We start from the raw sequence: 26,035 nt of genomic DNA, 5'->3' as shown, positions 1-26,035 counted from the left end.
TGATAGCTCAAATCAAACTGAATTCCAGCGCCTCTACATTTGCTGCCTTTTATACTCTCTGATTTCAACGTTCACATCTTCTATGCGCTTCCATTTCCAGAATCTACTAGTGGTCCATGAGCTCTCAAATTTCTCAGCTGTAACTACAATTGCACGATTTTATAGCTTCTCTCATTGCATACTTTCAGGAGTTTCTCAGATATATGCATGTAGTTGTGCCTTCCTTCTCAGCTGCTCGTACACGTACATGGTACATATGTGTAGACGCAATTATTGTTTCGTTTGTGTAGATACGTAGTGATTGATCTATGGATGTGCATGATATCACTGTTTAGCATCGGCTTAGAGATAGCAGCACCGCTTAGTTTTGCTAATATTCGTAACAATATGTTTTTGGCGATGGAGTTTTGGCGGAAGCGATGTCTGGTATTTGGGGGCAGGGCTCTTGGCAGAGGTCACAGTTCAGTCTCTTATTTCTGGAGCCCTCAGCCTAAAGCCCCTTAACTACTCAATGAGGTTGTTCAAAATTAAAATCTTCTTTATGCATAGAATCATCTGCTTTTGAAATCATTAACTTTTATTCAATTAAATAAAATTTTAAATGTTTGGATTACAAACAAAGGACAAAACCATAAATACGTAAGGTTAAAGAAAAACAAGTAAGGAAGGCTAAGTTCGGGTGTAACCGGACATTACATACTCAGTTGAGAGCTATGGTGACAACATAAGGGAAAATAACCATGTTGGAAAATGAACCGAGGGAAACCCTGGAATGTGTTTGTATGACATGTGCGCCATAGTTCTATAGGTGGACGCCATTTAGGGATATAGCCATAAAGGTGGATCAGGGTTGACCCTAGAATGCGTTTGTACGATATGGGTATCAAATGAAAGGTATTAATGAGTATTTTAAAAGGGCGTGGACCTAAGTTCTATAGATGGACGCCTTTTCGAGATATCGCCGTAAAGATGGACCAGGGGTGACTCTAGAATGCGTTTGCACAATATGGGCATCAAACGAAAGGTGTTAATGAGTATTTTAAAAGGGAGTGGGCCTTAGTTCTATAGGTGGACGCCGTTTCGAGATACCGTCATAAAGGTGGACCAGGGGTGGCTCTAGAATGCGTTTGTATGATATGGGTATCAAATGAAAGGTGTTAATGAGTATTTTAAAAGGGAGTAATCCTTAGTTCCATAGGTGGACGCCGTTTGGAGATATCGCCATAAAGGTGGAGCAGGGGTGACCCTAGAATTTGTTTGTACAATATGGGTATCAAAAGAAAGGTGTTAATGAGTATTTTAAAAGGGTGTGGGGCTTAGTTCTATAGGTGGACGCCTTTTCGAGATATCGCCGTAAAGATGGACCAGGGGTGACTCTAGAATGCGTTTGCACAATATGGGCATCAAACGAAAGGTGTTAATGAGTATTTTAAAAGGGAGTGGGCCTTAGTTCTATAGGTGGACGCCGTTTCGAGATACCGTCATAAAGGTGGACCAGGGGTGGCTCTAGAATGCGTTTGTACGATATGGGTATCAAATGAAAGGTGTTAATGAGTATTTTAAAAGGGAGTAATCCTTAGTTCCATAGGTGGACGCCGTTTGGAGATATCGCCATAAAGGTGGACCAGGGGTGACTCTAGAATGAGTTTTTACGATATGGGTATCAAATTAAAGGTATTAATGAGAGTTTTAAAAGGGAGTGGTGGTAGTTGTATATGTGAAGGCGTTTTCCAGATATCGACCAAAATGTGGACTAGGGTGACCCAGAACATTATCGGTTGGATACCGCTAATTTATTTATATATGTAATACCTGGCAAGATTTTAAGGGTGTTTTATTTCGCCCTGCAGAACTTTTTCATTTTCTTCTACTTAATATGGTAGGTGTCAGAACCATTTTATAAAGTTTTTTCTAAAGATATATTTCGCGTCAATAAAACAATCCAATTACCTTAACATGTTTCATCCCTTTTTCCGTATTTGGTATAGAATTATGGCATTTTTTTCATTTTTCGCAATTTTCGATATCGAAAAAGTGGGCGTGGCCATAGTCGGATTTCGTTCATTTTTCATACCAAGGTAAAGTGGGTTCAGATAAATACGTGAACTGAGTTTAGTAAAGATATATCGATTTTTGCTCAAGTTATCGTGTTAACGGCCATGCTGAAGGACAGACGGACGACTGTGTATAAAAACTGGGCGTGGCATCAACCGATTTCGCCCATTTTCACAGAAAACAGTTAACGCCATAAAATCTATGTCCCTACCAAATTTCAAAAGGATTGGTTAATTTTTGTTCGATTTATGGCATTAAAAGTATCCTAGACAAATTAAATGAAAAAGGGCGGAGCCACGCCCATTTTTAAATTTTCTTTTATTTTTGTATTTTGTTGCACCATATCATTACTGGAGTTGAATCTTGACATAATTTACTTATATACTGTAAAGATTTTTTTTTAAAAGTGGGCGTGGTCCTTCTCCGATTTTGCTAATTTTTACGTACATGCAGTAATAAGAGTAACGTTCCTGCCGAATTTCATCATGATATCTTCAACGACTGCCAAATTACAGCTTGCAAAAGTTTTAAATTACCTTCTTTAAAAAGTGGGCGGTGCCACGCCCATTGTCCAAAATTTTACTAATTTTATATTTTGCGTCATAAGTTCAACTCATCTACCAAGTTTCGTCGCTTTATCGGTCTTTTGTAATGAATTATCGCACTTTTTCTGTTTTTCGAAATTTTCGATATCGAAAAAGTGGGCGTGGTTATAGTCCGATATCGTTCATTTTAAATAGCGATCTGAGAAGAGTGCTCAGGAACCTACATACCAAATTTCATCAAGATACCTCAAAATTTACTCAAGTTATCGTGTTAACGGACGGACGGACGGACGGACGGACGGACATGGCTCAATCAAATTTTTTTTCGATCCTGATTATTTTGATATATGGAAGTCTATATCTATCTCGATTCCTTTATATATGTACAACCAACCGTTATCCAATCAAACTTAATATACTCTGTGAGCTTTGCTCAACTGAGTATAATAAACTAAATTTAAGTAATTAAATGTAATAACAACAACTTATTTGGTTGTTGGTCAGTGAGGAACAACATTCTCAATTAACTTTCAAAAACACAATAACTAAAAATACGAAAAGAGACATTTTTGGGCTCAAACTACGCCTGAAAGTAGGCAAATATGAAAAGACGGGCAAAACGAGATGAAGGAAAAATTTTAAAGTACACAGAAAAGGTTTAACAAATAGAAAAGGCGATAGTGGTAGTTTAGGATAGGACTGAGTATGAAATAAATAGTTCATAGTTAGAGATTTGGCACAAAATAAGCGGTAATCCGTTATTGAAATGTAATAGTAGAGAAGAATGCTCTGCTCTTAGCAGGCTGAAATGGTGAACTTACAAACTTTAATTGAAAGAGTAGAAAACGGTGGGAAACTTTGGTAAGAAGGCGTGATGTTGGCTTTAGTTCTCGGTCACTACACCTGAATAAGTGCAGCAGTAACAAAAACAAAGAACACAACTTTTTTTGATTAAATTTTGTATAATTATTTATAGGAACATTAATGCTCTCTTTCATTTTTATTGCTTAAAATTTTACAAATATAATACTATGCTCTAAATAATAATAATACTCTCACTTTTCATATATTAATTTACAAATAATAATGTAATATGAGTATTTTACGAACATACTAGCTTAACGAATCATACAGAAAAATTAGCGCCTAAAAGTAAACTCCGCACAATATTGATCAAATACTGATAAGTCAGTTTAGTAAAATTTTAGGCGCAATTTTTTTTTTCAAAAAGCCTAATCTACAATGCTTAAAGCTTGAAATGAACTTGCAGCTGTATTTGCAATTTGATTAATGCACTTGCCGCTTGTTTCAAAACTCCCTTCCCTTCTTAAGATGGCATCATCGAGTGCTTCGCTAACTTGAGATTATTTAATTCCATTTCTTTTGTGATCTTCGCTTCTGGTTGATTATTCGCTGCTAAAGCTTTTCTCGCAACATACCGATCAACCCAACGTCGTACACAGGGTGACAATAATTTTGTGTCCATATTTTCTAGCTTATTTGTGCCCGATGCGAAGCTTGTGATTGTAGCAATTACTAATGTTATCATTGAGCCGAACATTGTATAGAACAGATAGGAGATGTTGTAGATATGGAATGTGTCGTCACTAAGAAAAAAATAAGAAAGAGAACATTAATGAAAACACATTTTGAAACTCTGCGGGATCATTGCGCAACCTACTGCTCTTGCGGATATTAGAATAGGGATGCAGCACATTGCTCAACGCACAGAGGCAAGCTAATATATGTAGGGCTGCTGATATTAAGTTAGTTTGTGTTACAGTGTTTGCCCCCCCCCCCCCCCCCCCCCCAGCAAGACCGTGAGGCAGACCTAGGCCGTTGGGCCATTGTGATATCACTGCATCTTTCTCTTTAAATATGTTGTAATTTGGACAAATTTGCCTTTCTAAAACTGCCGTCTTGTTGTTGTTGTTGTAGCAATGCTCGCCCCACCTAATAGCCGCGACCGATCACAAATTGTCATCAATATCCTCTAACGGGAGTCCGAGGAAACTTGCCGTTTCAACAGGGGTGGACCATAAGGAAAGGGCTGTTAGAGGCGTTGGTTCCACATTACAATTAAAGAGATGGTTGGTGTCATGTGGGGACACATTGCAAGCAGGGCATACATTTTGTATGTCGGGGTTGATTCTGGATAGGTAAGAGTTTAACCTGTTACAGTATCCAGAACGAAGTTGAGCAAGAGTGACACGCGTTTCCCTGGGGAGTATGCGTTCCTCTTCTGCAAATTCTGGATATTTTTCTTCAAGTACTGGATTCACCGGGCAATTCCCGACATAAAGGTCCGACGCCTGTCTATGGAGTTCACCAAGGACCTGCTTGTGTTTTTCCGCTTCATACGGCTGGGTTCTCAGGTGCCGTATTTCCTCAAAATGCTTACGGAGATGACTCCTTAGGCCCCTAGGCGGTGCTGGTTCGTCAATCAGATGTCTGTTGGGATGCCCAGGTTTCTGGGTATTCAACAGAAACTGTTTGGTCAGCATATCATTTCTCTCCCTGATGGGGAGTATTCTCGCCTCATTATGCAGATGATGTTCTGGGGACATAAGAAGACAGCCCGTGGCGATTCTGAGAGCAGTATTTTTGGCAGGCCTGTAGTTTCTTCCAGTGAGTGGTTTTTAGGCTTGGCGACCATATGGGTGACGCGTAGCACTGCCGTCTTCCAAGGCTGCTGTGGATTTTGAATACAGAATGGAGATATCATCACATTCATGTCAATTCTTATAAAAAATGTGTTGTCCAGGGGAAGTTTTCCAGGACGGTGTTATGGCCAAAGCTGATGTCGCTCTAGGGCAGGACTGCATTCAGTCTAAACACATTACCTCTTGAGAGTTTGAATTAATAATATTAGGGATAAAAACATTGCGGCGTACGGCTACAATCTAGTCATTCTGCTGACGGTGCTGTTTCATTCGACTGCAAGCCATCAAACCGTTATGCTATAGAATAAGATGTGTCTAATGAACGTCTAAAATAACTCCGTTACATTTAACCGCGGAGTACAGGCACCAGTTCAATTTGCTACGAAAACTAATTTCGTGGCATTTTACATCTCGAGTTAGTTCAAGTTTTATCCCGTTTAATTTAAGGGCGCTTGCAAGAGACCAGCACTCTACGAAGATAGATGCAGTCTGCAGTAGCTGGCCTAGAGTGTGAGTGGCAATTTCTGGTTGCTGTTAGAGTGTAAGCGATAACATGGTAACCAGTCCTTTCCAACTTCAACAACGAGCTGTTTAACGTTAGGTTTCATAGTAGAAGGGATAGAATTTCCTTGTGTCGTGCTCCCCGGACGCGTATTATATCACGTAGGAATTTACCAGTGGCTCGCGGTTAAACGCTGCTAAATGCTCTCTCTATGTCGAGAAATATACCTAGAGTGAAGTGCTTGAACCCAATCCCTTTCTCTATTTTTGTGGTGTTAGCGTAGAGAGCTGACTAGACGGATTTGTCTTTGGAGTACGCGTGTTGAGAATTGGGAAGGTTTCCTATGTGCACCTTATTCTTTATGTGCACATCCCGCAGTATTTCGAGGGCTTATAGGCCTGAAGTTACTGGGCATGATCTTCACAAACAGGACCTCTTTTGGGTATGAATACTATATTTGCCTCGGTTCATCTTCTTGGAATATAAAAGAGTAAGGCGTTATAGATTTCTGAGAATATAGGATATTTTGCCAATGATCAATTTGTATACTAATGGTATAAACTCTATAGTTTAAAGTTTTAGAGATATCTTTTGGAGGGAGTCCTATACATTCTCCAGGTATCCCCTATAATACTGTTACCTATTATTACTTCCACAGGCAGGCTCACAGCTAGCCCATCCAAAGGACAGAGTGTTGTTCTTAATAATGCCAAGACATATCTGACCAGTCATCCTTGAAGTGAATCTGGTAAAAGGTAAAAAAGGAGGTTGACGCCTGTTGTTAGATTGTTCGATCAAATCGGACGTTATGAGATATTTCCTTCCAGGGGCCACAACTACATATATATGTACTATGAAAGCAATTTCCGCATGCTGAAGGCCTCGGGGTCCTTCGATATCATTACAGTCATTTGCGGTCTTTTTTGCTATTTTTTATAAGCAAGGAGTTTCAACGTTTCACCATTACTTACTTACAAAATTGTGGCCTAAACAGGCGGTTCTTATTATCCGAGGCTTGTTTGTTTTTTCATTGAAATGTGGTTTAAGATCGCGGGTCCCACATCCAGGGCAAACTTCGCCAGCGAAGATGAATGTATTACGATACAGATTTGCAAAGCAAGTCATTTGAGCCAAGACAGATGATCGGTTGCAGATGCACCTTACGGTAATCTCACAGATATTCAGAGGCTACCCAGAGGATACTTGGTTGTAAGAAACTGAAAATAGTGAGCTGCTTAAACCGTATACAACACTCGTCCTGGCATTTTTATTTTTACTTGTCGGCATATAAAGACAGATTGTCCCTGAGACAGCATAAAAGGAGCTCATAATAAAATTAGAACACCCAACCATAGAGATAGTCCGGTGTGACAGCTGCCAAGATATATGACGAATATATCTTGACAACTGTCGTTAAACCATCCGAAATACCGACGGGGTTTGACTACTGAAATAAATATAGGATCATTTCGTAAGCTGTTAGGCTTTAACATGATATATTTCACATAAACTAGCTGATTTTGAAGAACTACTATTCCTTCGGAGGGGTGGAAGGAATTTAAAGTCCTCAAACGTTGATATGTAACCTTGAGTACCCAAGACTTCTTTAAGAAAACTACGGCTATTGAGGATACATTACGGCCCACGGATATTTTCCTCTGCATATGCCCGAGATTCTAGATGAAAACATAGTTTAATGGCTTTGATTCTTTGGACTCCCTTATTGTCAGAATTTATAAGGCTAGAACTTTTTGCATAGTACCCTGCGTGAGATTATTGAGCGATATCCGATATAGTAGAGGTGTTATGGTGTAAAGCATGAGGACCAGCTGTTAAGCACCACAAAACTTAACTAGTTTTTTTTTCATGAGGAGGTGCAAAATACATACCTGATTTTATCGCACCCTTAATTAGATTTGTATATCTCTATCTCGGGACTATATTTGACAAAAAGCTGTGATAACCTCTTCGTTCGGGATACTAAGTACCAAGTTAGGACAACCTACTCGCTTTAAGCTCAGATACCGTGCCGTTTCAAGATGAACGCGGAAATACTTCGGTCCGGTTATACCGCATCTTCGGACTATTTATCCAGGGTCGGCGTCTGCTTTATCTGGAACTCAGACCCATTGAAGCCATTAGATGGCCTTGGGACTTGCTGACACTATTGATTAATTCAATCTCTCACCGACCATCCAGTTCAAGGGAAGGAAGTGTGGAGCTCAACTATCCTCACTAAGTAAGCGAACGAAACACAGAGAGTATAAAAGCAATGCAAGCTGAAAAATCAGTAATCAGTTTGATTTAAACACGCTGTTGTGAAGTACGTGATGCTGAAATATAATTGTATTACTTCCAAGTAGACTAAATAAAGACCATATTGCAATACTGAATATTGGAGTGAATTATTCAAGAGTCTAGCGGTTCGAACATTAGAAGAAGGTTTAGAATAAGCGGAATTTCCCCAGAGTTCGTTACACTATTTTCTCCTAAATCTGAGCAACTACTATAAGCGATTAATTATTTATATTTCGGCCTACCTCGTTTCTTGATCGCTTACCTTATATTTGTTGATGAGGTATGCTCCGTTATATTTTCCACCACCATACTCATCGAAGCGAAATCCACGAACGTGTAATTGCAACCAGCAATTGTGTGTGGTTTTCTTAAATAGCTCACGGCGCCACTAGCCAAATCAGCTTGAGCACGTATGCACATCCAAGCCATGAAAAGGAGGCTGCTAAAACCACCAATCAATGCACCCTATAAATAAAAAGAAATCAGTCGATATAGCAGATCTAGTGCATATTATAGTCCATACTCTCGATTCTGTCCACGGTAGCATAACGCCTGCGGTAAATATGCCCAATAACGGTCCATTCGCTACAGATGACAAAGTTATAGTCAACTGCAGTACTGTACCTAATTTCTCAACAACAAAGACCAAACTCACACAGATGGCGCCAAATATTATAACAACAAAACGCATAATCAAAGCAGTTTGACGCTCGGTGAGTGGCTTCTTGGCGAAAGATTTGAAAAAGTCTTCTAGCATAACGGCTGACATAGAATTTAAACCAGTAGAGAGTGAAGAGAGCGCTGCGCTGAAAACGCCTGCAACAAAGAGACCGGGCAAGCCAGGATAGTCGCCTAGTATTTCCATGACGAGTAAAGGTAGCAGCTGATCGTTGCGTTTGGCAAGCTGGGAACAGATTGAGAGGGAGATATTAAATAAACTTAAAAATTTGCATTAACTGACCTTTGTTTGCAGCGGATCGCAGTCATGATAAGTAGCATAGATTAAAAGCCCACTATAGCCACAAAGGCATATAAAAGTCAGCACACCCACAATGAAGATACAAACCGCATTACGTGCCGACTTCATATTTGGTAAGGAGAGATAACGTTGTATCATATTCTGACTAATCGCATTCGACTTTAACCAATGAGCAACGCCGCCAATGAAAAGTGAGTAGACTGTATAGCGTTCGGTGAGATCGAGGGTGAAGCTGTGAGTGAGCAGTGCAGTTAGTTATATACGCAAAATTAGTTAGTATTTGAGTAGCAGTAACTTACCTTGGCGATTCGATGCGTCCACTCTCTTTGGCTTTCTGATAAACGGCACCAAAGCCACCCACATCAATTGTACCTTTGACTATGATGAGCAGCATAGTGCCGAACATAATGATCGTCTGCACGACATCAGTCCAAACGACAGCTTTAAGGCCACCCTAAAGAGTGCCATAATGATATTAGAGAGATTCGAATTGCGTGTGCATGCTTTCAAAAGCTCAAAATCTTACTCACCACACAAGTATAGAAAATGCACACCAAACACACAATCGGCGTTACCAGATGTATATTAATACCAGTGGCCTGATTGAAGGCTAGAGCGGGCACATAAATAACAATGGGAAGCCACAATAACTGCGTACGGAGAGAGAGAGAGAAAACTGTGCGAAGTGAGATCGTGCTGACTAAATTTAATGAGAACATTCCATACATAAAGCAAAATTCTTCGTTTTTCAAAAACTCACCGATCCGAACATGAAGAGCACCGAGCCGAAAAGTCGTATGCGTCTGTCTTAACGCGACTCCAAGTACTGGAGAAGAAAAGATTTAAGAGATTAAGTAATTTTTTCAAGTAAAAATAGCCCTACTTACCTGATATGTGGATATAAGTTTGAGATCATGAAATACCGGCAAGAAAAAGTAGTACAACACAAAGCCCATTATAATCAGTGATCCCATGATATAAAGATATTGTATGCCAAAGAGATATACCTCTGTGGATGTGCCCAATAGTGTTATGCCGGATATGAAACTGTAGGGATGAACAAATTTGAAAGTTTAAAATAGTTTTCTAAAGTACTTAGAACGAAAAGGGCGCTGAAGATCGTATGACCAAATATAATTCTTTAAAGATTTATAGAATCAAATTTTTTTCGAAAGTGATGAATTTGGGGATACTATATAGCTCGGTTATTAGAAACAATGGAGAAAAAACTGGATAAGGAACTCCTCCTAGTAAGGAGATTCGCCTTTAAGATAAAGTTCAGATCTTCTTTAGAGAAGCACGTGTCGGATCGAAAAATATTTAAGAGATTCCACATTAGAGATGCGCTTACTTCTTTTTGTGACAGACTAAATTTTTCGAAGACACTGGAAATGCAGCCCAAAATAAAAAAGAGAACACTTAAATGATTTCAAGTGCTAACCTGAAAATCACAAGATCAATCTCTTTCCACAGTAGCGATGTGCTTGGTCTCAAGAAGTACTTTCCCTATGACCCAGCTAATGCTTTCATATTGCTACAGCTGATCTTACGTAACTAAACTCAAAGAACTCTGTGTGGAATGATCCACCCTATATCTTGATGATCACGAAATGGATAATGATAATTGCTTTTGATACCCAGTAACGCGCGTTAACGTTTCTCCAGGCTGTTTTGGCTGATTTTTCATCCCCCACCTATTTTCACTACAGCGGCGCCTTTCCATTTATGGATTGTTGTCATCATGTGGAAAAAGTAACAACTTATAATTCCCCTAAACCAATAGGATCTATGTTCGACTTGCTTACCTACGACTCGCTACCTGGTCTTAGACAGGGCCCCGCTGCTATAGATAATGCTTTACGCTTTCTATCCCTTCCTCCTACCTACAGCAGCGGCAGAAGTCAATTGCGGTCCATATAAGCACCATGAGCGTCCATAAGGCAGTGACCCATTAGAATACCCACTAATGGGCTTATAGAGTGGAGATTCAGAAGTTTTACCGATGGCGATATCTTTTTGTCCAGTTTGGGCCACATTTGCCTGGACAATTTGCAATTTGGTTCCATGGTCCATATTGCGTTAGGTTGTTCTGAGATCGCAGCCAGGCTTGCATGTATTTAGAGGAGGATTCGCCTAGCCAGCACAGTTGATTGTTTGCAATCTGTTGCCTTCACTTGCTAGCTCATAAGCAGCACACTTTGCCGATATATAACTGGGACCAATACTATCCTCAGGTTGCACTTATCGGCTAGCTTGTTTAGAACTTCCCTGCAATTTAACGTCACTAGTGACGATGTATCACTACAATGCAGGTGTGTTATGGTAGCTTGGCTGCCGGAAAAATGGAAATAGAGTTAGTCACCGACAAGGTTAATTCAATAGAGAGCATCTTCTGCTATATGTATATAAGCTCAGCTTGAAAAACATTGCATTGGTCTGTTACGCGTAAGTTATTTATATTAAGCCTCCTTGGGAGTATTACACTGCCAACTCTGTTGCTCAGTTTAGAACAGTCCGTGAAGACGGAGATTCCTTGTCTTCCCTGTTCCATGCAATTTGTCCACCTGCACCTCTTTGGGATATTTATTTGTTTGTTGTCACAGCAATGGGACGGTATTGTGTGTGCCGTCCTCTAATAGGCTTTGTTGAAATGTTGTTTGGAATTGGATTGTGTTTTAAGTAGCGGATCCCATGCCGAACGCACAACACGCTCCGCGGATATGAGGTATTTCGATACACGTTTGTACAGAACCGCTGTAGCCACAGCTTATGGTGATCACATGCTGCCAGCTAGCGCTTAAACCGATTATGTCAGAGTAGCCTAACCAGGTTGTTGCCTTCTCACACGAACTCTCCACCAAACATAAGTTAGAGGATACTTGGCCGCAAGCGAACGTTAGTAGTGAGCTACATGCAAGAGAATCACACTGACCATATCCTGGTAAGAAGTTTTCCTCACTCACATGGACTATAAAAGACGGCCCCACCCGCCGACGGACTTGGCATGTATGACAAATGTTACGTATCGGCTGAATCCAAGCCTTATAAGTATAGGATAATATTTACAGACGTTATATAGAACACTTATCCCGTGCATATTCGATTGTCTTTCCTGCAGCGTATAACATTTCTTCAACAAAATGTATAGAAACCCTATAGCTTGCTATGCCACCTACTGGTTTTCAAGTATGTAGGTATAGAATATTGGGATGGTCGGGAACAGGTTCATTCTAAGAGTGAGAGCTGTTGAGTAGCTCGAAACTAGTGCTGCATTGGTGGGAATTTTGGTACTTGAGAGTTGGGAGGCTACGTTGTATTGGCTTACATTGATAAATCTATGTGACCCTAATAGTGCATAAAACCTGCCAGTGTAATAACCACCGATCAGATTTCTTAAATATACACCAAGGTGGCATTGGACTGACACATGAGAATCAGGAGCTCGTGATCTTGTATACTGAGCTCAAAGTATGTAAGCAGGATGAAGTACTAGGTATCATTGAAATCATGAAAAAATCCAAGGGACTTCATGAATGTATCAGAGCAAGTTAAAAACGTTAGCTGATCATGTTTAGAGAATATCCTGGTTTCGTCAAAGAGCGGAATTATGTGGAGTAATTGATCTCTTCATGGTCCCTACGCCCTTAAAATTCAATCATATGTATCTTATATATTATTTCTAATTGCTGTTTTTCGGTCTTATTTGGAATCCAAATCTATAAATAAAGTTTTGGATGTAAATATCGAGATTCGTGCTATTAGCGAGCTTTGGGCATTATTGGTCGTAGTGCGTTTGTTTACCCATATTTTATTAAAATAATTTATTAAAAATAAACGATTGTTAGCACACAAAGAAATCTATTTGTACTATGGCACTATTGTGAATATTTGATTAGAACTAACACTGCATTACCGGCAGTTGCTAACATTCGCCAGATGGCGGCGCAAGCGCATGCAAGTTTTTATTGATAGATGAATGATTAATAGAACAGCTGATTTCTTGATATTTGATATGAGACTTTTATATTTATTGCGCAAGATGCGCACGGGTCCGGAAAGTTTACTTATGTTCATCAAAGAAAACTTTCACTATTTTACCGGCTGGGCTTTTACTCTCTTGCATCTCTCCTTTACATACATGAACACTTAAGTACTTGACTCGGTTTATTTTTAGCAAATTTTCAATTAGCAAATTTATCATTTAGTGTCAATTTATTAAGTTTTTTTCGCTCGTTTCACTTCAACGCACACTCAGACACCCACCCAGAAACATCCGTCTGATACTTGGCATCCAGTGCAGAGCTTCATTCCACGCCAAGCCAGTCAACCTAACAGCCAGTAGCGAGTTAAATCATAACCATCAGCACACATAGTTCATCATTCAATTAGCAGCAGAATATAATACTAGGTTCAAACACACACCAAATTGGCAATTTATACTATTTGGGCAATTTATTACGCAATTTGTCATATAATAAATTGTAATAATAAATTGCCAATTTAAAAAAAATTGCGTAATAAATTGTTTCAAACTGCAAATGCAACAATGCAAAGTGTGTTTATTGAGTATATTTAAACGTCAATTACGCATGGCTGAACTATATGGTTGGCTCATCTCATCAGCTGATTTTATGTCCTTCATTTCACTGGAGTAGGGATTGCCAAAGGAAGATGGCAAACTCAAAATGAAACCAAAACATTGAACACGTTTTCTTACAACACACAAAAATTTTAAAGTTTTATGTTTTCATTCCATTTCATTCGCCCTATACCAACACGCACATTTTGACAGTATGAACAAAGGTATGTTCTTGCTGTAGAGATGAGCCAACCAGCTATCAAATTACTATTGTGTAAGCTAAATCGAGTTGTATGAACAGCACTCAATTCAAATCGAAATTTCCTCAATTTATTTTTCTGTTTGAACATAGTATAAGTGATTTATGGAAGCTTTGTATATGATTTTATAAATGACGCGTAGGTCAATTGTCAAACGAGATCCACTGGCAGTGTGGAGTATAAACCCCGGTTCGTTATATTTACGTTGTTATATTCGTTTACGAATGCGTTGTTTGATTTAATACACAATGGCAAAATTCCTTTATGTAAACTTTCTTATTGTAAGAAATAAAAAAATCTCAGCTTTTTATTATAAGCTTTTATTATAATTATAAGCTTTTATTTAGTTTCACTTTCGTTGTCTGTAATGGAATCTTGCAAGTTAAATTTGATACACTTGGCGGTGTCCGATTGAGCTGAAATTTTGCACACATGTATAACTCCGATGACAATGCAATATTACTTTGTTAGAATTCGATAAATTAATCGATAACACAGTTATCGGTAAAGATTTGTATTTACTTTGGCATAACAGCCTAAGTCCCATACAAACCCGCCGTTACCTATCCGTGGATTGTGATTTTTGGACGTGGTGAATCACGCGTGTCACGCGTGGTAAATCTCAACGGTTGCGAAAAGCGGAGACACAACCCTCTGTTGTATTTCTGTGTATAACGCTAACGCGGTTAGGCTCTTATCGGTAAGTGTTGCATACTTTTCTGCGCACTTGATTTTGTTTTACAGATTTTTGGCGATGGAATTTTAGCTAAGCGAAAGTTGGAATATTAGCCGTGTTTTTTTATACACGCGTATAGGTTTACGTTTGCGCGTGAAAAAAACGCCTATCCTCGCTTACATAATGCTTAGGAGACCCATCTAGCGGCAGTGGTTAAACAACTAGCTACAGCTACAGCGTGTACCGAAAAGCGGAGACACGACCCTCTGTTGTATGCCTGTGTATAACATATAGCTAAAGCAGTTGCGATGAATTGTGGACACACATAGAATACATAGAATTAGTGTAGGGGGTTAAACAAAAACACATATTTCAGTTACATCTGCGTATAATGCGTATTGGGATTTATTAGTACACATTTTATGCGCAGCAACTTCAGAGGTGTATTTAAAGTTTGGCGCTTAGCAGTCCATATAAATTATAAGCGTATAGACGTTTACGTGTAAAAAAAAAATATACGGCTATTATTTTAAAACAGATTTAACACACAGAGCAGAGATCTGCAATGAGTAGTTGTAAACTGAACACCACATAGGCCAAGTCACAATAAAATATGATTTTAAGTTAGTTAACACTGTTTGACACAATTTTATATGTGCTCTCTGTCAAAATCCGAGTTAGGTCTTTAGCAGGTATTCGAATCGAAGAACTTGACTGTTCAAAGTTGACTTCGAATAAACCCTGTAATGTTGATGCATTAAAAGAAATGGATAGAATGAGAAACGTTACAAATAACTAAGTAAAGTTTACGTAACTAACTTAAACAATATTTTACTCTACTAAAAATTAAAAAAAAAAATTCATATTTTAATTAAATTTAAGAAAAAGGCTTTTCTAAGAACAAGCTTCTATTACTTGTTAATAAAACGAACTAAAAATAAAAAATAAAATTAAAGAAAAAAAAACTTTTTTAAAAATAAGCTTTTATTATTTTGGTTTAGAAAATTAACTAAAAAGTAAACAATAAATTGACTCTAAAGAAATATAACACTTTATAAGTCCATTGTAAGCTTAAACGATAATTAGGCTTTTTCGTCTGCGACAAAAAAATTCTATATCGTACATAATTATATATTTTTAACATTAAAACTTTACACCTAAATTATTAAATCTTACAGTTTATATCACAGTCCTAATTGTTGTAATAAAAGCGTGTTACATTGCGATAGCAAGAAAATGAGATCCTAAATGTTCTTAATTATACCATCAAAATTTAACACGTTTTTTATTAGAACAATTTGGACTTTGATATAAACTGTAAGCTTTAATAATTTAGGTGTAAAGTTTTAATGTTAAAAATATATAATTATGTACGATATAGAATTTTTTTGTCGCAGACGAAAAAGCCTAATTATCGTTTAAGCTTACAATGGACTTATAAAGTGTTATATTTCTTTAGAGTCAATTTATTGTTTACTTTTTAGTTAATTTTCTTAACCAAAATAATAAAAGCTTATTTTTAAAAAAGTTTTTTTTTCTTTAATTTTATTTCTGTTATTTTTGCTGAAAATTTGCGCTCATTTGAATATGATATGCGCACGATTTAGTGTAACTGGGCTACAGTGCTTTGATTGCGAATATCATTCGTTGTGATATTTTACTGTGCGAAGAACTCAGCTTGATTTTCTGCAATCATGATGATCGCTGTTTGCAGGGACGGATGTAGTAATTCATAGGAAGAAGGTCAAGCTGGAAGATGCGTGGATCCTGCTATATATCGTGCTCGCAAACCTGATTCTTACAAACAGAAACGTTTTTTATTTTTTTATGTAATCAATATATAGGTTGGCCTGAACTGGTTTGCACGCGGGGACCTCATATAGACTGAATGAGTGTTGCCAGAAGTATGCTCAAAAACCAGACTGAAAAACCCTATCAGAAACCAGGACCTATGTTATAAAATAGCTCCGTCCTCCTTAGCAACTATTATAAGCTTTTAAGGACCTATTCTACGTGCTGCTTTTAGATCTCACAGCTGTATTCCTCTTAACAGCTGAAGTCTTAGCCCGGCAAACGCAGAGCACGAATACAAAAAGTGCTCGAAATATTCCTCCTCCAACCTGCCAATCCTATATCTGCCATTACTGGCCAAGCCTAATTTAACAGCATGTGACACCAGAAGGTAGTGTCCAGTCAGAATACCCGTCTGAGTCTACAGTCCTCTCTTTTTAAGATAAGAGTAACTTTGCTAATCTAAGGTTGTAAGACCTACACATTATCTTCAACACTTTACAACCACACGCCTTTCCAGCTTGGGCGATCATGTGCACTTTTCGTCTTCTCTTAATCTTGCAAATTCTAAATGGGACGTCTACAGAGAAAGAAAGCTTCGAAGGATGCCTTTTTATCTAGCTCATCTGCTTTTTCATTCCTTTCTATTCCCATATGCCCTGGGACCCAATATAGGTGTACGCTTCTACCTTTCCCGATTCTTTCCAGCGATTGCTTACACTCTAACATGTTATGCTATGCGGGCTACTTGCCCTAATTGTTGCTTGGCTTTCAATATAAAAGTTGACGCGGCTCAAGTTTAAGCTATTTTCTTCCAGTGTTTTTACTGCTTTGATTACGGCTACCACTTCCGTCTGTAAAACACTGCAGTGATCTGGAAGCTAGTAGCATCTGCTTATTTCCTAGTTAGTACAGTATACCGCAGATCCTACTCCTTCCAATTACTTTGGAAAGATGGCTGTACATATGTATCGCCTCGTCTGCTATTTGGTCACTTTTGCGCCATCCACCCACCTCTGTTACGGCTCTAAGAGCTCCCTCGGAGCGCAGATACGAAATCAGGTAGTCTGTTCGTCCTGTAATTAACGACGCTTTACTACTATAGCCTTTTGGTCTGCTCTCAAGCTGCCCGAGGCACTGAGCCTGGTTGCAGTTGTTAAAGCTATGTTCTTTGACACCAGGTCTATAAGTGAAATGTGTAGAATGGGCTTGTAAAACTAAGCGTTCATAGCGTGCATACCCCTCTAAACTTTTGAGGCAGGTCCCAAACAGGGACTTATTAGTATGCTTTAAAATAGCTGTGAGTAACCAATGAGAGAGAGCATTAAATATATTTAAATATGCATAAAATACCGTCGATGCCTTCTTCACTCTTTCGTCCAAGTTGAGCTGTCACGACAAATTACTCTCTAAATGGATTCCTAAATATTATGTGTAAGATTTTTCCTGCAGGGTCACTCCTCCTAGCTAAGGCCTGGCCCAATTTTGGACCTTGTACCTCTTAATAGACAATACCATATCCCGCTTCCCCGCTTCGTGGTCAGCCCTATTTTTGCGTTAGCTGTAAGTTTGGCGGGTTGTTGTTGTTGTTGTTGCAGCGATAAGGACACTCCCCGAAGGCCTTGGGGGTGTTATCGATGTTGGTGGCCCTTTGCCGGATATAGGTCCGCTATGTTCCGGTAACAAGCACCATTCAAGGACTAGCCGGACCATATCGGGAACGATTTGGTATGACCACATGAAACCTTCTCGGCCATACCGCCCTCCCACCTCCTAGATCCATGAGGAACTTGGGGTCGCCAAAGTATCGGCAGTTGGGTTGGAGAAGTTATATATTGCGTGGGCGACCCCTTGAAAGGTTGCGCTACACAAGCCCTTGAATCAATTTGTATTTTAGTGGTCTCTGGCGATAGGTACACCGCCGCGGGTATATTCTGAGTCTCCTAATCCGCTGGGGAGCAGTTTGGCGGGTCTTTCATGGAATCGCCAGAGCAGTTGGTTGATGACCACCGTCCACAGAAGAAGTGATAATAAGCAGCCATTCGTCTTGCCCCTGTCCACTGATTCCGTGGCCTCATACAAACGCCATTATTATACATTAACTTTTTCAAGATTGCATTAATTATATGTATTCTCCATTTCTTTTCTTTTAGGTAAGTTAATATCAGTTCAATTTAAAACAAATCTTACATTTAGATCTACAAAGGTAGCTTAAGTTCGGAATCACTATCATAAGAAAATGCTCAAGAAATTTTTTTTATTATAACGAACGCACGCATATACAGTGGCAAGAAGTGTAATTTTGTGAGTCGTAAATCAACTGGCCTTCGCTCATTAGACTAACAAATTGGTTTGTCGTGTGTATTGTTGACTTCATCATACATTGAGCGCCTTACATCTGTTCAAGTAGGTACAAGCCGTGAATTTTTAAGGGTTTTCAAATAATATCTGCCATCTAGTAATCAGGAGTAATAGAGCTCTTACAAGTCCCTTTGTACCAGAACAATACAGATTCCAATTAAGTAGTGCCACTCCATCAGAAAACTCGACTAAATTCTTCGAATAGTTGAAGTCCCTCGTCTGGTCGAGCAATAGCTACATACCATCATCGGCCCTTTGTCTATGCGGGCCATGTTTGTGCCAAATATATACACATACTCAGGCACATTTCATTGGTAGTTGTTTGCAAAAATATTTGCTCTCCTCACACCCGTATTGCATTCCCATTTCACGCGTGATAATATGAGGTGAGCGTTGCAAGAAGGGTGATATCGCAGAGATATATTTAGCAAATTATATTCTTGTCAAACAAGCTCATTTTGGTGTCGACTGACACTTCTAGACCTTGCGGCATATTAATATTATGTGAACCGTTATTTAATATATTAATAAATAGAGGCATTTAATTTTGTGTGTGTACACAGGGAGAAAGCTCTGTTCAACCATATGACCTAATGTCCCAAGGTTTTGGTGGATCATTCTGTCACAGAGAAGATAAGGCCTTTAAGATTATCTTCAAAGGCCGTTGTTTTTTTGGGAGTTGTATAGATGTTGTTGGTTCTTAGCTGGTACTAGCTCGACCATCTCGAGAAAGTGGGTTGCAGAAACTGAATTGTCGTGTATCAGTCTAGGCGCTCTTTCTATCCCCCTATTATTCTTAGCCCTGCGCCTGGAAACTTTAATTGTGTTTCTTTCTTTAATTTTTCTTTAAATGGTTTTGATAAAAAAATAAAAAATGTGTTTAATGTATATTATTCTTAATTCTTTATTTTATTTATTTTAATTTTGCTATATCAGTTTGAATTTTTTTAAATTATAAATAGTTTGTAACCTTCTGACTCAAATATTTTCTAATAATTACACAAGTATACACGGTTTTGGATCTAGGCAACTAAAAGTGGTTTTTAAGACAATTTATGACGCTGAATCCGATTCTTCATTCCGTTTTTTAAGATTGACTCTAGTTTTTAATACAGTCAAAAAATTCATTTTTAAAGATTTTTGTGAAATAATATTCATTTCATTATCTTAAATGTAACAACTCAGAAATGAAGATTGGTGAAACTTTGCCTTTTGTATTGTTTAGTATCTGTTTCACGTATTAGAGTCTAACAGTAGTCGCTCATCATGCCTTCATCCCAAAATCCTTGGTGTCGTCTTTCAATGTTGGCTAGACCTTGGTGTAGCCGCTCTCCTTGTTCGTCGCTCGTATCACCCAAGTTTTCGTACGGTATATTCATTTCATTAAATAAACCATTAATATCGTTACAGAAACTTATGTTGTCTTCTTTTTTGAAGAACGGTCGAAGTGCCTGATTTCTGTTTCTGTATACAGTAACTTGTGTTCGAGAGTCTAGATATTTCCATTGTTGCAACCGTGATGCTAGCAAGTCTGCTCTTTGTTTCGACAAATTCAAATCACGAATCAAATCGCTTAGTTCATCTTGCGAAATTAGATGTGTCGCTTCAATGACAAAGTCGCTTTCACTGCTCGGGGCGATGGAGTTAAAGTTTCCAGGACGTTTCCACTTATACTTGGACAAACTAAAAATGAATCATTAGCAGTACGTGGAACGTGGCTTGGATACTGATGATACATCAGGATATTTATATATTTTTTTAAATTTTTTTGCATTATACCCGTAACTCCTCATGGACCGGCCAGTTCAACCTACCTACCCGTAACTTTCATCAAACAAAAGTAGCAATCATCTACATGGTTTTCAGTTTCTCTCCAGAGCGCTGGCATTGAAAAGGAAAAGTACTCACGTTTTCCCAATGACCACTTATACAGCTTTGTTTTGCATGCGTTATAAGAAAATTTCGGTAACCATGACTTATGACTGTCTGCTACTCTGAAACCAAAGTAGTGCAGATACGCATCTTTGAGCGCATTTGTTATTATTTTGCCACTTTTTTTTAATCATATAACAACCACAAACGTAACAAAAACACTTTGAATCAACTTTGCAACACTGTCTCTGCATTTTTATTTGCTCTAATCACTTTTATTACTTTACAGTTACAGTTGAAATGACTTATCAAGCAGTGCCACTATTTAAAAGCTGCTATAACAGCACAATGGTGCTATCATGCCAGAAATCGGAAACTAGAAGCAATCTTAAAAAACTGAATGCAGATTCGAATTCAGCATATCAAATATAGGTAAGAATCGTTATTATCTGCTCAGATCCAAAAGTTGACCTGAATTTGTAAACTTGTGTTATTATTAATTTTTTTCATTTCAAAATTTGGTTTTTAATTTATGGAATTTTATGTTTTATATATTTTTGCAATACATTTTTTATTCATGAATTCTTCAACTTCTTTTGAATTTTTTTTAATTAAAAAAATTGCTAAATATTTTTATTCTTAATTTTTTGTTTCATTTTAGTTTTCAGTACTTTTAATTTTGTTATATCAGTTTGTAGGTTTTTTAATTTAAAATAGTTTGTATGTTTCTGACTCAAATATTTACTAATATTTATTTTTAATTTTTTCATATTATGATTTGGTTTTTATTTTATGGAATTTTATATATTCTATATATTTTGCAATGCATTATTTTATTCTTGAAATTTTCAACTTTTTTTAAATTTTTAATTTAATTTTATTTATTCTTAATTTTTAAATTTATTTTTTTTTATATTTTTATTTTAAATTTTCTATTTTTTTTTTTTTAATTTATAACAGGTGGTAACTTTCTGTTTCAAATATTTATTAATCATTTTTAAAAACTTTCATTTTGTTATTTGGCTTTTAATTTAACATTGTATACTTAATAAGTTCAGCGTGCTTTGCACACAGAGTATATTAACTTTGATTGGTTAACGTTTGGTTGTACAGCTATAAAGGAATCGAGATAGATATAGACTTCCATATATCAAAATCATCAGTCAGTATCGAAAAAAAATTTGATTGGGCCATGTCCGTCCGTCTGTCCGTTAACACGGTAACTTGAGTAAATTTTGAGGTATCTTGATGAAATTGATGATGTACGTAGGTTCCTGGGCACTCATCTCAGATTGCTATTTAAAATGAGCGATATCGGACTTTAACCACGCCCATTTTTTCGATATCGAAAATTTCGAAAAACCGAAAAAATGCGATAATTCATTACCAAACACGGATAAAGTGATGAAACTTGGTAGGTGGGTTGACCTTATAACACAGAAGAGAAAATTAGTAAAATTTTGGATAGTGGGCGTGGCACCGCCCACTTTTAAAATAAGGTAATTTTAAAGTTTTGCATGCTGTAATTTGGCAGTCGTTGAAGATATCACGGTGAAATTTGCAGGAACGTTACTAGTATTACTAGATAAGTACTAAATAAAAATTAGCAAAATCTGATGAAGAACACGCCCACTTAAAAAAAAAAATATTTTTTAAAAGTAAAATTTTAAGAAAAAATTTAATAACTTTACAGTGTATAAGTAAGTTATGTCAGCATTCAACTCCAGTAATAATATGGTGCAATAAAATACAAAAATAAAAGAAAATTTCAAAATGGGCGTGGCTCCGCTCATTTTCATATAATGTGTCTAGAATACTTTTAATGCCAGAAGTCGAACAAAAATTTACCAATCCTTGAGATATTTTGTACGGGCATAGACTCTATGACGATAACATTTTCCGTGGAATTGGGCGAAATCGGTTTGAAGCCACGCCCAGTTTTTATACACAGTCGACCGTCTGTCCTTCCGCTCGGCCCTTAACACGATAACTTGAGCAAAAATCGATATATCTTTACTAAACTTAGTTCACGTACTTATATGAACTAACTATATGTTGGTATCAAAAATGGCCGAAATCCGACAATGATCACGCCGCTTTTTCGATATCGAAAATTACGAAAAATGAAAAAATGCCATAATTCTATACCAAGTATGAAATAAAGAATGAAATATGGTAATTGGATTGGTTTATTGACACAAAATATAACTTTAGAAAAACTTTGTAAAATAGATATCTCTTAGAGGCGCCCACCCATAGAACTAAGGCCCACTCCCTTTTAAAATACTCATTAACACCATTCATTTCATACCCATATCGTACAAACACAATCTAGAGTCACTCCTGGTCCACCTTTATAGCTATATCCCGAAATGGCGTGCACCTATAGAATAATGACCTACTCCCTTTTAAAATACTCTTTAATACCTTCTATTTGATTCCCATGTCATACAAACACATTCCAGGGTTACCCTAGGTTTCATTTTCCTACATGGTGATTTACCCTTATTTTGTCTCCAAAGCTCTCAGCTGAGTATGTAATGATCGGTTACACCCGAACTTAGCCTTCCTTACTTGTTTTAATTTACATTTTTTATTTTATTTACTGTTTTACTCATTTTATTTTCAATTTTGCATTTTTCAATTTAATATAGTTTGTGAGTTTTTGATTAAAGTATCTAAACAATTTTTTTTATTTTTTTTTAATTTTTATAATTTTTAAAAATTTTTTTTCAGGTCTAACTTTTTTTCAAAAATTTTCTTTTTGTAATTTTGTTTTTATTTGATAATATTTCGTGTGTTTTACATATTTTTTTTTTATTTTTTTAAATATATTTTTTTTAATTAACATTTTTTTCATGTCCAACTTTTTTTCAAATATTTTCTTTTCATAATTTTGTTTTTAGGTTATAATATTTCGAGTGTTTTACATACTTTTTTATATTTTTTGTTTTTTTATTTTTTTAAATATATAATTTTTTAATCCTATTTTGTTATTATTTGTTTATACAGATGTATTTTTTTTTTAAACTAATTAGTTCTCATGTGCGCCACGAAAACTAGGCTAACTTTTAGGCAAGGTTAGGTATTGTTAAGTTGGTGGTGGTAAATATAGGGCAGGTGGTGGGGTCGAGCATGGGAAAAATTTGTGATTTCCGGGTGGCGGCACATTCGCTTTACCAAATACATTTTAACTAATCATCATCAAACCGCTTGCCTTTCATTTTGAACCTAAGTATTAGCGAATGATACACCCTCTTTACCTCGAACAGACCGTCTAAAAACGGTGCGCTCAGAAATCTGCGTTATCTATTTTGCAGTCCGTTGCATCCGCAGGGAAAGTGATGAATCAACTGCTCTGTTCTGGGACCTAATAGACGGAGACCTTAAGATGCCCTCTGGACGCTAGCGCGGCTTGACACCTGCTCACGATATCACTTTTCATCAAATTTGATTGTATTGCCTTTATGGCAACCTGGCTGTTAAACAAAGGTTTCCATGGCAGTAATGTCCTCTCTATAAGGTTTACGCTTCCGCCTGAAAGACACTAAAAGAGTCGAAATGTGGGTAGGCATGACTAACGTGCAGATGCTTTGGGTAAAGCCCAACATGATATCCCCAGGTATGCTAGCTCTTGTACCTTCTCAACCTTATGTTGGGATATGTTTCTTACCTAAACTTTTTATCACACCTAAAGCTACTTGATTATAAGGCCGGTAGGTTATTTGAACACTTTGTCATACGGGTGCTGTTCCGAATGGGTTTTGGATAGAATCTTGTTTCGAAATTGAATTTGAATTTGATCCCTTTTATCTCTCAGCACACTATAATAAGTTTCCACATCTCACTCACCTCGCAATTAGCGACATCGCAATTGGAAAAATTTTCATATTCCTGCCACCCACTAAGTACGCATCCACAGCATCTTCGGTAGTTATGGATTTACGCGCTCTGGCTTCACGACGCATTTGTAAAGCAAAATAAATACCAATAACAGCACAGCTGGTCAACATTAAAACGAATACAACATAATCGGGCCAGCCGAAGCGTTGAAGACTAACGCGCACCTCATCTACATTCATTTTGGATAACATTTTGCTAAAATTTGTTTCTTAAAACTTTTCAATTTGCTGAATACTTAACAAAAAAAGTTCTTTCGCACAAACTCGTTTGCAATTAAGATTCTTTTGTTAATGCCCGTTTTGATAGTCCTTACTCTCTCGCAGCTCATACGCATGCACACTCAATTATTTTCATCACTACAAGATCACCACTACAACCACTTTATTTGCCAGAACCGCATGATGCTTACGCGTTCGCACGCGTCGTATAACTGATTTAACTTATACCGTTACTTTACATCTTATTACCTGTTAGATCTAGTAATTTAATACAATGTTACTATGTATTCATCAGTGTTTATGTGAATATGAGCATATTTCTCAATTGCTCGGCTCGTTTAGTTTTTGCGATTTGTTGCGATCACAAATTAGCCGTTAATTCGTTTAAATGTTTGTTGAGTGATTCGTTAAAGGTCGATCAACAGATGTTCGTCTTAGTCGTAAATAAAGTGACAGCTTGAACCTGAGGGTGTCAATTTAAAGGTAATTTTGAAATTATGACGTCGCATTTTCTCTAGACGATGATCAACAACTTCCAAGAAAATCTTAAATAAGTTATTAATAAATTTGTCTTCGGCCTTGCTGTCGGTGGTGTGTGGGAGGGCTAGGGTTAAATAAATACAATGCATAGCTATTTGAACGTACATACCTAAATGTTAGTGTAGTTGTGGAAAGCTTGAGTAATCAGTGAAATAAACAGAGAGTCGCTGATATGCCAGAGTTACCAACATATATAAATTTATTTGAAGAAGTTAAATGTATGTTTTGATACTAAAATCGCTATCGTATTTGGAAACAGTGTTGACCTCCACTGAGTTGAGAGGGCAGGTGGAAGAAGACTTGATCTCCGTTGCTACTCTCCGTTGGCCTCAGTTATCGCGGCACATGGATAGCGAAACGTTCAAAGTCGCTTGGCGTTTTTGGAAAACCTACAGTTTATGAAGTTAGAAATTCAGGAAGCAGCTGACACTACGAAACGTTTATTTATAACTGTCAGCTTCTTTGCTAGTATCGCAGCGTGATCAATTGGGCAAAAGTTGTGCAGTAGAACGGTAAGGAGGACACGGTAGGGCTGACGTTCGATACCAGTGCTTGAATCCAACAGCAATAGAAAGTGCAAGAGTGGGATATTGGTGTACCGGGCCATACTTAGGTATGCTACAAGCAGGAGTGGGCGTGAATTTAGCACCTGCTAAGCGACCATATACGTATACGATGAGCGAGAGCACAACAATTACTTCGTCAAAATCAACGACATGTCATTTAGTTCGATTTTGATGCTCGTACAGTAAGGACGTGTCGCACGCGCTCTTTAAGCATAGCACAAAATGCG

The 26,035-nt window shown here is 37.5% G+C and overlaps 1 pseudogene; it reads right to left on the bottom strand.

Annotated features, from left to right (window-relative positions):
• Positions 1–3,529: 3,529 nt before the first annotated feature.
• Positions 3,530–24,950, bottom strand: LOC137247833 (sodium-coupled monocarboxylate transporter 1-like; annotated as a pseudogene).
• Positions 24,951–26,035: the final 1,085 nt, after the last annotated feature.

The sequence above is a fragment of the Eurosta solidaginis genome, chromosome 4 (genome assembly GCF_040869045.1).
Source record: "Eurosta solidaginis isolate ZX-2024a chromosome 4, ASM4086904v1, whole genome shotgun sequence".
Taxonomy (NCBI): Eukaryota; Metazoa; Arthropoda; class Insecta; order Diptera; family Tephritidae; genus Eurosta; species Eurosta solidaginis.
The sequence above is the reverse complement of the archived record's forward strand: the minus strand, read 5'-3'. Positions and strand labels throughout refer to the sequence as shown.